Source organism: Bos indicus x Bos taurus, chromosome 24, assembly GCF_003369695.1.
Source record: "Bos indicus x Bos taurus breed Angus x Brahman F1 hybrid chromosome 24, Bos_hybrid_MaternalHap_v2.0, whole genome shotgun sequence".
Taxonomy (NCBI): domain Eukaryota; kingdom Metazoa; phylum Chordata; class Mammalia; order Artiodactyla; family Bovidae; genus Bos; species Bos indicus x Bos taurus.
In genome coordinates this window covers 46,473,227-46,489,607 of record NC_040099.1, presented here as the reverse complement: position 1 = coordinate 46,489,607, position 16,381 = coordinate 46,473,227, and positions in this window count along the sequence as shown.

Genomic DNA, 16,381 nt, shown 5'->3' with positions numbered 1-16,381 from the left:
TGTATTGGCCACAGTCTGGGTGGAGTCTATTCTTGCCCCTACTTTAAACTTACTAACAGACTCTCACCAGGAGACACAGACATAAGGAACAGACTTTTGGACTCAGTGGGAGAAGGCAAGGGTGGGATGATTTGAGAGAATAACATTGAAACATATACATTATCATATGTAAAACAGATGACCAATGTGAGTTCAATGCACAAACAGGGTACCCAAAGCCAGTGCTCCGGAACAAGCTAGAGGGATAGAGTGGGGAGGGACCTGGGAAGGGGGTTCAGATGAGGGGGACACATGTATACCTATGGCTTATTCATGTTGATGTATGGCAAAAGCCATCACAATATTGTAAGTTTTAATCTTCCAATTAAAATATTAATTAATTTTAAAGAAATGAACATTAAGGCACGCACTTTGAAATAGCAAGGAATCCGTCATTCCCTAAATTTGGTACTTGCTATTACATAATGGGAGAGTGGGACACGACTGCATACAACCTGCATTTCAGTCTTGATCACCTTTGATGTGCTCATTTTCCCCACTGGAAGCATGAAAATCTTTTCACTTTTTGAAGTTTATGGTGCAACTGGACCTATCTCTGCAGAATTCCCATGGTCCCTGTGGGTCTGGACAACCGACTTGAAGAAAGCTGGTTCCAACTCTCCTATCTTCATCCAGATTTATGGGCAGAAGGGGCGGACAGATGAGATCCTTCTGAATCCCAACAACAAGTGGTTCAAACCCGGCATAATTGAGAAATTTAGGGTAGGAAGGAAGTGTGATGGGGTGGGATGGAGGAAGGAGGAAGGAGGAAGGGGTGTAAGATGCATTTGTCATGGGATTCTGGTTTTCGAAGCCAGGTTTGGATCAAGTTTGAAGACAAAAAGGTAAAATAGAGTCCCCAGACCCCTGCAGGAGTGCCACATTTAATCTACAGGCAATGCATTGGGGTGTAGTTTAGATCTGGCCCTTTATCTGAATCAAACAGTTCCAAACAAAGCACGGGAGAAGAAGCAAGTATGGAATGGCTTTGGGCATCCAGGAGCCTGGCGACTTGGGGAATCATTGCAGAACAGAGACCCTGAGCACAGTTAGTGTCAAACAGCCCAACCTGGACTGAATTAGAGTGAGGAGCCAATTTAAGGAAAAGTATACATTTTAGAACATTTAAAAGTAAGTTCAGCTTTAAATTTCCGATATGTATACAAGTAGAGCAGGGCTTGTTTTGCCAACGGAAGTGCTGCTCTGACCTTTAGGTAAGGATAATTTTGTAATTTGTGGCTCTCTTTTCAGAGCACCCTGTTGGAGCTTCTATTATACCTTCAGTTCACTGCTCGTTATGTATTTGTCTTCTCAGCTAGATTTTGAGCCCCTGGGAGAGGGCATGACCACTGTATTGATCTTTTTGTCTGTTTCAGTGCCCAGCAGAGTCCTGGGGCTGTGGGCCTGTGTTAATTTGCAGGGCTGCCATATAGATTTTGTAACTGAAAGCTTATCATTTGGAAGATTTCCTTTAGTCAGGATCCTACTGTGGGTCAGTTATTTTTGTTCAGTTTCACCAGCCCAGGCTGAACCCTGGATCTACAGCTGTCTCGGCCTCATGTGCCATTGGTTAAAGGAGCACAAAAAGATAGAGTATATGAGGGTGGTTTGAAGTAAACCCTGCCTTGATGCTGAAAAAACAACTCAAAGCAGGTGCCCTCCTGGCAGGGGCTCAGCTGTGAGGATAAATACATTTCACTTGATTCTGTCCATGCAAACCTTGTTATTTCTCACCATAGATTGAGCTCCCAGACCTTGGCAGGTTTTATAAGATTCGGGTATGGCATGATAAAAGGAATCCTGGTTCTGGATGGCATTTAGAAAAGGTGAGATGACCATCTTGGGGTTGGAAGGTGATTGGGAGAGGAACCAACATGGTTTCTTTCTAATGACCTTGTCTTATTAGCTTGCCTTTATCTGTTGGAGTGTGGATGGGGAAGGGTTACAGTGAGACCTAAAATTGGACACATGACGCACGGAATTCCTGATGAGGACAGGACTTCCAAAGTAGGCTAAAAAGATGCTTAGGTTTCAAGAGACTTGCCTTGTGTCCCAGTCACCTGGCCGCCAGGCAACTGTGGGTCTCTAGGGGACCAGAGGGATAAATATTAATTTGGCACTCCATCTTCCACAAGAGTCCTCTCTGGGGGGATGGCCTCATCCTCCTTGAGATGAACTAGCAGAACAGGAACCTCAAGGCATGGATGAGTATCTCTAGTACACCCACTTGCTCACCCCAGGACTTCATTCCAGATGACCCTGCTGAACACTCTGACCAAGGACAAGTATAACTTCAACTGTAATCGCTGGCTGGATGCCAATGAGGATGACAATGAGATTGTTAGGGAGATGACTGCCGAAGGCCCAACGGTACGGAGGATAATGGGCAGTAAGTACGGACGGGCTCTTATCCTGGGGGAGGTAGTGGTATGGGGGGTGTGTGTGCCAATAGGAGTCTGACTTATGAGCTGTAGTCTTGTCCGCTATGCAGAATCAGGCTCCCTCTGAATGAGGAATGAGTTTATAAGATCCTATACTCAAGATAGGCTTGTAGGAGCCATCTCCAAGGCATGATGCTAAAGCTCTATGATGATGGGTATGGGTGAGAAGGGGGAGATTTCTGGGTCTTCAGGTTGGCTGTGAGACGACGAGAAGAATCCACACTGAACAATATTTCTCCAGACACTCTGGAGAAGCATCCTCTTCAAATTATTCATGAGATGCTCTTCAAAAAAGGAAGGCTGGATCTGGGTTCTTACAGCCATACTCGACTGCTCCCTTGTGAATCCTCTATTTCTCTTTGAGGCTAGTAGGGGAGAGCTGAGCTTTTAATCTGAAGTCATCCACAGTCAAAGAGGTAAGCGAGACCATTTTGCTTCTAGGTTGTACCACCACAGTGCTGGCAAGCACATGGCATATGTCCTATCCTTTTCCCTTGGCAGACATTACTGAGCAATCACATCATTCTTTCCCATCGAGTCTGAAGTGAGCTTTATGGCCCTCAATATGGCACTGCAAGCAAATATTAGCAATTGATCAGAATTAGCACTTAAGATAATTAAGTGCAAAATTAATTTGAAAAATTGCAGAAAGTTAAGACTATATAGAAAACAACATCACCCATCGTTCCTGAAGTCCTTCTAAGTATCTGGATAATGTCACTTCTCAGGCATTTACACATCCAATAGAAGCTGTCTCTCTCTCTATATATATACATTAAAGAAGGATCACCCTGTTAGTTCAATTAGGCAATGCTTGCAATTAGTACTATTTTATGATGCTTCTTCAATTTTAATTAAAATATATGACTATGGAATATTTGTGTTCAAAGATCCTTAGAATAGCTTGATGCAGGTAAGGAAACCGAGGAAGTTCTTACCCTGATGATACAGTTAGAGGCAGAGTGGGACCTAGAACAAGATCTCTTACCTTGTCAGTGACTGTACTCGGCCTTTTCACATTCAGTAGTAGTTTCTTTGGCAGCAAGACAGTCATCTCCCTGAAAATATGATAAATAATATGATCCCTGCTCAGCCTCCAATTAGGACTTTATATAAAACATAGCCCAAGGCAGAAATACACCTACTGTTACCTGGTCTGCCCTCTTTATGTGCCAGAATTGAGCCTGTAGATATGAACAATTGAGGAGAGGGGCTTGAGATCTGTTTTCTAAATCCTGCCAACCAGTCTTCATGAGATTAGCTCCTCACTCCCCATTTCTGAAGTTACCTGGTGCTGTCATTCCTGAGACTTTTTGCAAGGTTGCTTCGTGAATTTCACAACTGAAAGCTCTAATCAATTCTCTCCGTCTGTTAAGTCATGGGACCTCAAACTTCAGCATTATCACCTAGAAGGCTTCTTGAAACACAGATTGCTGTGCCCCACCCATGGATTTTCTAATTCAGTGGGTCTGGGGTGGGAAGCTCAGGAATTTGTTTATCCAACAAATTGCTAGGGGTCCCGGTGTGGACCCACTGTGCTAAGGCATTAGTCACTTTTCTAGCTGTGCCCCAGCTTCTGAAATTTGGCTGCTGTTGTCTATATTCATCCCTCTCCCCACGCTTTATTGGTGACAATTTTATGTTTGGTTAAATCTTTAAAATTCCAGTATGCTCTCATTCTAGTGAGATTTTTTTCAGAGAGAAAGCTGCCACTTTTACTTAAATGTCGAGGCTGTTCTTTTACCTCCATCTCTCCCTTGCCTTGACTAAAGCATGACTCCTCTTCTCCCCAAACCCAGTTTTCTGTCCTCACGGCTGTGGGGCTAGCAAGAGGGGACGTTCTCCTGACTCTCTCTGCACTTCCAGCCTCAAAGCTCACACTGCTCATAGGGGGACCTCTGTCCCAGCTCATTTGCATCTTCTGTTGGCTTTGTTCACATTACTCTTTTGTACTGTGTCCCCTGGTCATTCTCTAGATCCCCCACTTCTACCATTGTTCTAGAGTAGCGAATTAGTCTGCTTGGGCTGTTGTAACAAAATACCATAGACTGGGATTTTGAAACAATGGAAATTTATTTTCTCATAGTTCTGGAAGCAGAAGTTCAAGATCAAGGTGTTGGCAGGTTGGCTTTCTCCTGAGACCTCTCTCCTTGCCTTGTAAATGAGCATCTTCTCAGATGACCTTTTCTCTGTTTGTGCTCCTGTCTGTGTCCTAGTCTCTTCTTAAAAGGACACCCGTCATACTGGATGAAGGTCCACACATATGACCTCATTTTATCTTGTTTACCTCTTTAAATGTCCAACCTCCAAAAACAATCACATTCTGAGGTCCTGGGGGGTGTAACTTTGTCTTGTTGATCCTGTTCGTGATGCCAATTGTCTCATTGTATCTCACTGTGCACACTGTTCAATGAACCCGGGGTAGGCAAGGCTTGAGCTAAGAGACTCATGGAGCTGTAGAAACTGGAGACATGTTTATTCTCTCCTGGCTGGCACAGCAGCTGTAGCAACAGATTCTGAAAGAGATGGGAATACCAGACCACCTGATCTGCCTCTTGAGAAATTTGTATGCAGGTCAGGAAGCAACAGTTAGAACTGGACGTGGAACAACAGACTGGTCCCAAATAGGAAAAGGAGTACATCAAGGCTGTATATTGTCACCCTGCTTATTTAACATATGCAGAGTACATCATGAGAAACGCTGGACTAGAAGAAACACAAGCTGGAATCAAGATTGTTGGGAGAAATATCAATAACCTCAGATATGCAGATGACACCACCCTTATGGCAGAAAGTGAAGAGGAACTCAAAAGCCTCTTGATGAAAGTGAAAGTGGAGAGTGAAAAAGCTGGCTTAAAGCTCAACATTCAGAAAACGAAGATCATGGCATCTGGTCCCACCACTTCATGGGAAATAGATGGGGAAACAGTGGAAACAGTGTCAGACTTTATTTTTCCGGGCTCCAAAATCACTGCAGATGGTGACTGCAGCCATGAAATTAAAAGACGCTTGCTCCTTGGAAGGAAAGTTATGACCAACCTAGATAGCATATTCAAAAGCAGAGACATTACTTTGCCAACAAAGGTCCGTCTAGTCAAGGCGACGTATAGATGTGAGAGTTGGACTGTGAAGAAGGCTGAGTGCTGAAGAATTGATGCTTTTGAACGTCAATGCTTTGGTGTTGGAGAAGACTCTTGAGAGTCCCTTGGACTGCAAGGAGATCCAACCAGTCCATTCTGAAGGAGATCAGCCCTGGGATTTCTTTGGAAGGAATGATGCTAAAGCTGAAAGTCCAGTACTTTGGCCACCTCATGCAAAGAGTTGACTCATTGTAAAAGACTCTGATGCTGGGAGGGATTGGGGGCAGGAGGAGAAGGGGACGACAGAGGATGAGATGGCTGGATGGCATCACTGACTCAATGGACGTGAGTCTGGGTGAACTCCGGGAGTTGGTGATGGACAGGGAGGCCTGGCGTGCTGCAATTCATGGGGTCGCAAAGAGTCAGACACGACTGAGCGACTGAACTGAACTGAACTGAACTGAACATAACCACATCCAACCCTTCAGGGCCTTTCCAGGTGAAGCTCATATAGGCCTACTGCACAAAGTAGCCTATGACCAAGTTGAGTACCTCATGATGCGCATGCGCAGTGCTATAAGTGGTCTCGGCTGTTAATAGCCTTGCAAAGTCATTGTTTACAGGACATGGGGCCAGCGGGCACGAGAGCCTGGCAGTGGGGAGGGGGGAAATGAGAGAGCCTGACTGGCGCCATCTTGTTAATTTCCCACAGACTTCAACATATGGATATGCTGCTGCTGCTGCAGCTAAGTCGCTTCAGTAGTGCCCGACTCTTAGTGACCCCATGGACTGCAGCCTACCAGGCTCCTCCATCCATGGGATATTCCAGGCAAGAGTTCTGGAGTGGATATGGATATGAGGGGGACACAATTCAGCCTGCATCAGATAGTATCTCTCAAAGTGTGGTCAAGACCTGTTTATATCAAAATTGCCCAGAGTGTTTGTTAAAACAAAGATGCCTGGGCCCAATCTCAGCTAATACTAACTAGACTCTCTGAGGGCTCTGCCTGGTAATCTGTATTTTTATCAAGCACACCAAGTGATTTTTGCACAAATCAAAACTTGAGAGGCTTTGTTCCACTCATCAATGTCCGAGTGGAAAATCTGCTCGTCTGCATGCTAGTCCTCGTCTGCTTTGGTGCCCTCACCTCCCTCCCAGGCAAGCAGCCACTCCTCAGGACCTGACTCGGGCTCATCCCACAGAGTTGCTCCTCTGAGCTCTGACTCAGCCTCCACCTCCAACTCAGGCTCCTGCGCTCCTAGGCTTCTCATGACCTTGATGACATGTATACCACCCTTGAACTTGAACTCCCTCCAGCTCCTTCTTCTCTACTTCTTCTCTTTCTCCTGCTCTGTCAAGGACTTGTGGGTGTGTGGAGGGTGTGTTTTAGGGACAGGTCTTTAAGAAATCATCCAGTGGGGAGAAGACGAGATCTTGAAATTGGGCAAGGACCAAGTTGACTGCAGAGGAGAACATAAATTCAAGAAATACTTTGCAGGTGGAACCGGCAGGATTTGAATGAATGCTGTGGACACAGTGGGGAGATGAGCTTCCTGCTGAAGAAGCTGAGAGTTGGAAGTAGGGATTTGAAAGATTAGAAGAGATCATGGTGGGAGGGATGGGGAGGAAGAGCATTTCTATAGATTACATACAAAAATGCTCTTGTTTGTTTTTGCTTTCTGTGATACTATTACAAGACAATGGCAATTAAAAAAATTCTGTAATGACTAGTATTGGATTGAAGTGAGCTAAGTTGAGACCTGGCAGCCTTTACTGGAGTGCTTGCACCTCTAGCAACATAATACAAGGAAGCTACAAGGGACTAAAAATAACTGCACACATACAGCAGTTGGGGCAATTATGAACCACAGATACAAAAGGCCACAAACCAACTGCCATTTCTGAATCACAGGGAGCAAAAGCAGGACACTGGGCATGACCCCTGCACACAGCACCACCAAGGGGGTGGGCAGACCACCTGAGCCTCTCCCCCAATAGAGCCACCGATCTGCCACTACTCTCATCCTGTTTAAGGAACCAGCTTGCCCTCCTCGGAGAGCAAGCAAGGGCACTTGTAAAGCCTTGCCTGAATTTCTTTTCTGGCCTCTTACCAATTTCTATGGATTAAAGAGTCCCAGGACCTGGGTTTGTAACAGAAGAGCTGTTTGTTCTGGCTATAAAGGCATTTTAATGTCTTCTGGGGGTCCTGGACAGTACTTTGGAGCCCATACCAACTTGAATTTCTTTCCCTCAACTGTTCTTTTTGGCCCACATAAATTTCTCTTGTTCCTGGAACATACCCATGTCCTCACTCACCTCTACAGGAATTCAGATCTCCTTTTCTGGTCTGGATGCTTCTTTGTAACAATAAATGGAGGTGGTGGCAATGTCTCACTTCCCCGGTTGGTATCCTGATCTAGTGAATAATATGCAGGGCTTCCTGGAAATCCCTTGGGGAGAGCCTTGGGCTAATGTAAGATGAGTAAATACCAATTTAAAACCAATTCTCTAGGTTTGAAACTGTAAACTGTAAGTAAACTCCTAGTTTACTTAAAAAACAAGGGCCAGTCAAACAAGCAATTAACACCATGTCTGAAAGCCAGGATGCCACCGGAGGTGATCGCACTGATTAATGCAGACCAAAAAACACGGACAAAACACTCACCAGCCCACAATTTATTTCCACCTTGCCTTTCCCTCAGGAGCTGTATGAGATAGTAAAACCGATAAAATTAGCATTCTCCAGTGTGTGCCCAGCAGAAGTGATTTCGTACCACTGATGAGCGGGCAAGAGACCACTGGGCTCAAGTGCTGAAAATTGTAGCTTCTTGCTAATCAGGCTGAGCTGTAATTTTAAAATTAAAGTACAAGAGGCTCCAGCACTTACTGTCTGTTTGAAGTCTTTCACTGCTGATAACTAACAGTTAAAATCATCTTTAATTGCCCGCAGGCTTCTCGCCAGGAAGGAGCTCGAAACCTTAGTGGCAGGTGGGCTGGGAGGGCCCCATCCCCTAGAGAGGATTGAGACCCCTGACAACGTCCAGGCAAACAGACCTTTGAACTCCTGAATAAAGGGGACTGGAATTCCCAGGCACAGGGATTTCTGAATTCCCTTATCAGCTTGCTTCTGGGAAGGGTCTAATAGTTACAACTGGAAAAGGCAAAACTACCTTCATCAAAATTCCGAATGAGTGAGACAGGCATGCCCCCTTCCCTTTTGTGCTTCCCCGTCTCATTACTCAATCCAGTTACCGCTATTTGTTCTGATTACTGTTAACAATGCCTATCGTTGGGAGCTTAACACAAAAACATCAGCTTCGTTTATGCTCAGTCTGAACGTTTAAAACATGTAGCTTCTGCATTTAAGCAGAGCTGATTGGAGAGACAGCAACGGTTGAATGCCAGGTGCTGTCCCCCAAAGAGGCAGTGTTGGAGGCAAGACCTTTCCCCCTTGCTGGCTTCAGTGGCTGCCTCTGCCAGCCCCAGTCAGGCAGGTCTTTGGATAAGCTGCTGTCCTTGACCTTTTCTTCTAACAAGTGCTTTTGCTCAGACATTATATCTTCAGACTCATATATTTAAAGGTCAAATTTAATTTTCAGATGTCTTCATATCACCAAATAAAATGGGTATATGGCCGAAAAAAATTTGTGCATTGAAATCAACTTTCTGGTACATCATTTCTGATGGACTGGTACTTCATTTCAGATGGACCACAGATGAGTAGTGTTCATTTTTAAAAAACAACAGCTATATTGAGGTATGATACAAGTTCATACAAATCATCTATTTAAAGTATTCAGTGGCTTTTAGTATATTGATAGAATCATGCTTCATGACCACTATCAACTTTCAGAACATTTTCATTGCCCCTGAAAGAAACCACATGCCCAATAGAAGTCACACCCATTCCCCCACCTCACTCCCTAGCTCTGTACTTAGCCATCTGTTTAAACCAATTATCTATTTTTTGTCCCTATATTTGCCTGTTCTGGCCATTTCATATAAGTGTAATTGTTTAATGTAAGACTTTTTGTGTCTGTTTCTTTTACTTTGCTGTTAGTTACTAAGTCGTGTCCACCTCTTTGAGACCCAATGGACTGCAGCACTCCAGACTTCCTTCTCCTTCACTATCCCCTGGAGTTTGCTCAGATTCATGTCCATTGAGTCAGGGATGCTATCTAACCATCTCATCCTCTGACGCCCTCTTCTCCTTTAACCTTCAATCTTTACCAGCATCACAGTCTTTTGCAATGATTTGTCTCTTCACATCAGGTGGCCAAAGTATTGGAGCTTCAGCTTCAGCATCAGTCCTTCCAATGATTATTCAGGCTTGATTTTCTTTAGGATTGACTGCTTTGATCTCCTTGCAGTGCAAGGGACTCTTAAGATTCTTCTCCATCACCACAGTGCAAAAGCATCAGATATTCGGTGCTCAGTCTTCTTTCACTTAGCATAATGTTTTTTAACATCCATTCACCTTGTAGCACGTATCAGCATTTCGTTTACTTTAATTACTGAATAGTAGTTCGTTGTGTAGATAGACCACATTCAATTGTTGATGGACATTTGGGTTGTTTCCACCTTTTGGCTATTATGAATAATGTGACTATGCACATTCATGTGCAAGTTTTTGTGTGGACATGTGTTTTCAGTGCTCTTGGATATATATCCATGAGTCAAACTGCTGCTATGTGGCAATTCTGTTTTGAGTTTTGAGAAACTATCCTACTGTTTTTCAAAACAGCTGCACGTTTTGCATTTCCATCAGTGATGTATGGGAGTTTTAATTTCTCTACATCTTTGCCAACACTTGTTTTGCTTCTTTAATATTCTTTTTCAGTATTGTTTTGGCTCTTTTGGGTCCCTTGAAGTTCTATATGCATTTTAGAGATGGCTTGTCAATTTCTACAAAGAAGTCAACTAAGACTGATAGAGATTCATTTTTATCTGTAGGTCAGTTTGAGAAGTATTGCCTTAACGATGCAACTGGAGCTTAAAGATGAGACCTCAACAGACTGCAGCAATGTTAAGACTTAACGATGTTAAGTCTTCCAATTTGAGAACACAGGATGCTTTTCCACTTATTTAAATCATCTTTAATTCCTTTCAACAGTTTTTTAGTTTTCAGAGTATAAGTTTTACACATTTCTTTCTTTTTTATTGAGGCATAATTGACTCACAAAGTTATATTTAGTTTCAGGTATACAACATAATGATTCAGTATTTGTATATACTGTGAAGTGATCACCACAGTAAGTCTAGTTAACATCCATCACCATATGTTGCTACATAATTTTTTTCTTGTGATGAGAATTTTTAAGATACTAAGTTTAGTTGTTTAGTTGCTAAGTTGTGTCTGACTCTTTGTGGCAGCATGGTCTGCAGCACATCAGGCTTCCCTGTCCTCCACCATCTCCCAGAGTTTGCTCAAGTTCATGTCCATTGAGTCAGTGATGCTCTCTGACCATCTCATCCTCTGATGCCCTCTTTTCCTTTTGCCTTCTACTCTCTTCACAATTTTCATACATGCAGTACAGTATTATTAATGTTAGTTGCTTACACCACTTACTGTGGTGATCACTTCACAATATATACAAATATTGAATCATTATGTTGTATACCTGAAACTAAATATAACTTTGTGAGTACATCTCCATGACTTATTAATTTGTTTTCACTTGTTTTCTTAAATTATCTGTAAAGGGACTTCCTTCGTGGTCCAGTGGCTAAGACTCCGCGCTCCCAAAGCAGGGGCCCTGGGTTTGATCCCTAGTCAGGGAATTAGATCCCACATGCCACAACTAAGTCCCAGCACAGTCAAATAAATATTAAAAAAAATTATCTGTTAAGTAGTTAATCTTTTGGGGCTTCCCTGGTGGTTCAGCTGGTAAAGAATCCACCTACAATGCAGGAAACCTGGGTTTAATCCCTGGGTTGGGAAGATACCCTGGAGAAGAGAACAGCTACCCACTCCAATATTCTGACCTGGAGAATTCCATGGACTGTGGAGTCCGTGGGATCGCAAAGAGTCGGACATGACTGAGCAACTGTCACTTTCATTTATTCTTTTTAATGCTATTTTGAATGGAAATGTTTTATTAGTTTTATTTTCAGATTATTCATTGCAAGGTAATAGAAATACAGTTGATTTTGCTATCTTGATCTTGTATGCCATGACTTTTCTGAACTCATTTATTGGTTCTGATCATTTTTAGTAGATTCCTTGTGATTTTCATTATACAAGGTCATGTTGTCCATGAACAGAGATAGTTTTACTTCTTCCCAACCTGGATACCTGTTCAAAAAGACACATGTATCCCAGTGTTCATTGCAGCACTATTTACAATAGTCAGGACATGAAAGCAACCTAAATGTCCACAGACAGATGAATGGATAAAGAAGACATGGTTCATATATATTATGGAATATTATTCAGCCATAAAAAGGGACAAAATTGGGTCACTTGGAGTGATGTGCATGAACCTAGAGTCTGTCATGCAGAGTGTCTGTCTCTTCCTGAGCCATCCTTTTACTTTCAACCTATTTGTGTCTTTGCATCTAAAGTGTGTCTCTTCCACATATCAGATGGTAAGATCCATTATTCATTCTGTCAATCTCTGTGTAATAAGGAGCATGAATTATTTTTGATGTTTGACCTCTGACAGCTTTCCAGCTATACCAATCTTTCTCATTTTCTGCCTGGTATCTGGGCAATTTGGTGAGAAAGCCTGGATGTTCCCTTCCTCCACACTGGTGGAAAGTTCAAGCCATACAAGGACCCATGTGAAGAAATTCCCACCCCCTAACCACCATACCCCAAGCCAGTCATCACTCCCTGCTATCTCAAGCCATTTTTGGACCTGCTTGAGGTTTATCATGCTCTCCCCAGAACTCCTCATTATATGAAAAATCATCTTATGTTCACTCTTGGGACATATGTAGCACCATTAACCTTGATTTCTGATCAAATGTGGAGTAGGGGGAGCCATCCTATCTCTGTCGGATTATCATCACATTTTGCCTTTGGATTAAAATATTTAGTCCATGTACACTTAAGGTAATTACTAATAAGGCAGGATTTAAGTTTGCCATTTTGCTATTTGCTTTTTATATGTCATAAGTTTTTTTTTGTTGTTGTTGTCCCTTTCTTATTCTTTCTTTTGTATTAGTTTCTAAAATATCATTTTAGTTCCCTTGTTTCTTTTTATTTATATAAATTATTTTCTTATTGGAAAGAATTACACTTGGGGAATTATACCAGGGAATTACAATTAACATCTTAACTTACAACATTCTAGTTAGGATTAATACCAACTTATTTTCAATAATATATAAAAACTCTGCTCTGGTGTAGATTTGTTTCTTTCTCATCCTTCATGCTATATTGCCATACAAATTACATTTGCATACATTATAAACCCACCAATGCAATTTTATATATATATTGCTTTATGCAGTTGTCTTTTGTATAAAATATGAGAAGAAAAGGATACAAACAAAAATTAAAATGTACTGTCTATAAATATACCTCTATCATTGCTTTTCCTCATTCTCTTTATTCAAGATAGTTCAAGTTACTGTCTAGCGTCAAATATGAAGGACTCCCTTTAATATTTCTTTTAGAGCAGGTCTGCTAGTAATGAGTTCTTTTAGTTTTTGTTTATCTGGGAATGCCTGAATAGCCCCTTCATTAAAAAAAAAATAGACTTTTTAGAGCAGTCTTAGATTCAGAGCAAAATCCCTCTGCTTCACTGGCTGCTGCTTCTCATCTGAGTTTCTAGCTTCTGGGCTTGACCTCTAAAGTGGGCATCCCTCCACAGTCCTCGTCTGCATCCTCTCCACAGAGGACCTCATCTGGCACTGTGACTTCCAGTGGAATCTACATGTCTATGATGACGAAAGTCATGTCAACAGTCCTGACCCTCCACACGTGTTCAACTGCCATCTTGACCTCTCTTTATGATCGTCAAACGCAGCAGTCCCCATCCATTTTGGGAGCAGGGACTGATTTCAAGGAAGACAATTCTTCCTTGGACTGGGGTGGAGATGGTTTGGGGATTATTTACACAAGGTACAGTTACTGTGCACTTTAGTTCTGCTGTTATCGCATTGTGATATATAATGAGACAATTATACAACTCACTACAATGCAGGATTGGTGAGCCTTAAACTTGTTTTTCTGCAGCTAGTTGGTCCCATCCGGGGGCAGTGGGAGAAAGTGATACCCAAAGTGTGTTGCCGATGTCCAGTCTACTCTGTAATTTCATTTTGATTGCTGTCGCTGCAGAAAACCCTGCTTCACAAAGATAGGATGTTGGAAATGAAAGCAGGCTTTTCAGCGCTTTTTTGGCAATCTCATGATATTCCACCTTGACTTTAATCCAGAAAGTATGGAGATTTGAAGTTGTCCCAAGCACACTTTTAAGGCCACTGTCATTTGTGATCTCAAGCAGTTGATCCTCTTCTAGCACAGACAAAGTCAACTCACCTGGCTTATTCACAAATGGTTCAAGGATCAGTTCCTTCCCAGTTTGTGAGTCTTTTGTAGTTGGAAAGTAATGCTCCAAGTCTTTTGAAAGCTGAGATAGGTGATCATGCACAAGCTGGGAGAAAGAAGCTGCTGGCTCAGTCTCTTTCAAAATCTCTGCTAATGTTTGAAACATGTCAAAAATCCCAATGTTCACTCATCAGCCGCATAATTCCAGTTTGGCTTTGAATGCAGCCACTTTATCTGCTGACTTGGAAACAGTGTCATTTTCCCCTGTGACAGACTGAGCTTGTTGAGCAGGTTGCATATATCACGCAGTAAGCAAGTTTTGCAACCAATTCTGTGTCACTAAAATGTGCTGCCCGATAGTGACTGTTTTCCTAGAAGAAATCTCTGGAGTGGCCCTTGGAACTAAAGCACTCTGGTCAGTGATCTTCCTTTAGAAAGCCATCTCATTTCTGTGTATAAGAGAAGGCATGTGAGCTCTGTGTCCATCTCCTCACAGAGCTGCGTAAACAGACATGAGTTAAGGTCACGTGCTTTAATGGGGTTGATAATTTTAATCACAACCTGCCAAACATTGTTAAGTTCAGGTGACATTTTTCAGCTAACCGGCATTTCTCTATGGATGACACAGTGTGTAGCTTTACAGTCAGAAGCAACCTCTTTTACCCGAGTAGTGAAACCAGAAAGTTGTCTAGTTATGGCATCTGCTCTGTCCATGCATGTCCTGACACAGAATGACCAATTCAGTTTTCCTGATATGTAGTCATTCGAAGTGCACGTGACATACCCTCGTGCACATCCTCCTGAAAAATATATCGCACAAAAACAAGCATTGTTGCCTTGTTGTCATCATCGGTAGACTCATCAACCTGGGTTCCATATCATGGTGACTCTCTAATCCTAACAGTTGCACCTCAATATCCCCTGCTATTTCAGGGGATATCATCCATTCATCCATTCACCTAGTTAAGGTGCTGGCCAAAAGAGGAACAAGTACCACCTTTTGAGCTGCAGTCTCTCCTTAAGGCTCACAACAATGTCCTTAGTCATGGGCAGAATCAGCTCTTCACCAATATTAAAGGGTTTCTAGCTCTAGCAACGTGATTAGGCACTAAGAATGATGCTCTCAGTGCAGATACGTTCGATAAAGTGGTGCCCTTCAGTAATTGCATCTGTTCTTTGTGTTCACATTTTTTTTTTCTTCTGAAAAACTCCAAGGGCTTGTCTTTTAATGCAGGGTGCTTGGTATCCATGAGGTGAAGAAGTTTAGAAGATTTCATGGTTTTGTTGGATAGCTGGTTGCCAAATATTTTACCAAACGGGCTTGGAGAATGTGAATCACCTGTTGAAATGAATGTGTAGTTTAAGTAGGATTCCTGGTTTTTTCTTTGAAGTGCAGCCTACTTTTTGTGAAATGAAGTGAAAGTCACTCAGTCATGTCCAACTCTTTGCAACCCCATGGACTATAGCCCGCCAAGCTCCTTTGTCCTTGGGGATTCTCCAGCAAGAATACTGGAGTGGGTAGCTGTTTCTTCCTCCAGGGGCTCTTTCCAACCCAGGGATCGAACCCAGGTCTCCTGCATTGCAGACAGATTCTTTACCAGTTGAGCCACCAGGCAGCCTCAGAGTCTTCTGCTGTCTCATCATTGGGTCTTCACCCATTTCCAAAGAAACTCCCCAGTGATGTTTATTTTTTGCTCATTTTGGCTAGGGTTAGCTTGTGGACTTGCCGAAACTGTGACTGAGAAAAGTGTGCAGAGTGAGAAAGAGGCATGGGTGGAAGTGGTAAATAAAATAATGGATGGGCCACGCATGGACTAAAGTAAGTGTTGGATTCTGACTTAAAGCCTGACACCAGACGAAGCTTGTTACTTTCCACTCACCGACAGGGTTTAGGTATGAGTCTGCAAGCGATTGATTTATTATGGCCTCTGTTCAGTCAACCTGTCTGCTAATGCTAATCTGATTTGCAGCCTCTCCCAAGCACTGGCTTCACTGCCTCAGTTCCTCCTCAGATCATCAGGCATTAGGTTTTCATAAGGAGTGCACAACCTAGATCCCCCACGTGCTCAGTTCAGCAGGTTTTGCACTCCTACGAGAATCTAATGCCACCTCTTATCTAACAGGAGACAGAATTCAGGTGGCAATGCAAAGCAAGGGTGAGTGGCTGTAAATACAGACGCAGTTTCTCTTGCTCACCTACCACTCACCTCCTACTGTGTGGCCCAGTTCCCAACAGGCTACAGACAGGTACCGGTCTTTGGCCTGGGGGTTGAGGACCCCTGACCTAATAGGCATCTCAGATGTATAATGAACAAACAGAGCT